The 931-nt window shown below is 43.0% G+C and overlaps 1 protein-coding gene across 6 annotated transcripts in view; it reads right to left on the reverse strand.

Annotated features, from left to right (window-relative positions):
• Positions 1-931, reverse strand: part of lrch1 (leucine-rich repeats and calponin homology (CH) domain containing 1) — a 176,743-nt gene that overhangs the window by 174,571 nt on the left and 1,241 nt on the right. The gene's annotated exons all lie outside the window — the stretch shown is intronic.

Consider the following 931-nt stretch of genomic DNA (forward strand, 5'->3'; position numbering starts at 1 on the left):
ATGTTTCGGGTCTCGACCAGAGTTCTGTGTATTTCTGATCCTGTGTTGTTGCCTGGCATGCTATGTTCATCCAGCTCTACACCCTTCCCAAATCTAACTGTCTTGCCTCCATTTTGTGGCACACAGATTGATTTGTTGACCTGTGTCACTGGACTTTTGCTGTTAGGTAACAAGACAATATTTTAAGTACACAGAACTGTTAACCTCTCAGCTTTTCAGTTCAAACTGTAAAACCTCGTTAAAATGCACGTAGACGAAACAGACGTCCCGACCCTCAGCACCAGGATCCCAAATAGAAAGATAACAAACCACGTCTTCTCCTTCTAAACATACGAAATACAAAATTGAGCCATGGCACTATGGTAGTGTCCCTGCTTATGAACCAGAAGGTCCAGGTTCAAGCCCCACCGACTTCAGATGTGTGTCATACCATCTCTGAACAAATTATAGAGTCATATAACACGAAAACTTTAGTCCAACTCGTCCATGCTGACCAAGTTTTCCAAATGAAACTAGTCCCAATTGTCTGCACTTAGCCCATATCTCTCTAAACCTTTCCTATTCACGTACCTGTCCAAATGTCTTTTAAACATTGTAATCGTACTTGCATCTACCACTTCCTCTGGTAGTTCATTCCTCATATGAACCACTCTCTGTGTAAAACAGTTGTCCCTCAGTTCCCTTTTAAATCTCTCTCCTCTCACCTTAAACCTATGCCCTCTAGTTTTGGACTCTTCCCCCACCGCAGGGAAAAGACCTCGTCTATCTACAATGTACAAAAGATAAATTAAGCATAATATTTTAAATTGCTGTTAAAACACTGGCAACAGTATACAGTCATGTTGTACAAGAAACCTCACCTTTACTGTAACATGGGCCAGCGTGGACCTCACCCACACTGCACACGGGACAGCGCGGACCTCACCCACAC

Source organism: Rhincodon typus, chromosome 11, assembly GCF_021869965.1.
Source record: "Rhincodon typus isolate 14 chromosome 11, sRhiTyp1.1, whole genome shotgun sequence".
Classification (NCBI taxonomy): Eukaryota; Metazoa; Chordata; class Chondrichthyes; order Orectolobiformes; family Rhincodontidae; genus Rhincodon; species Rhincodon typus.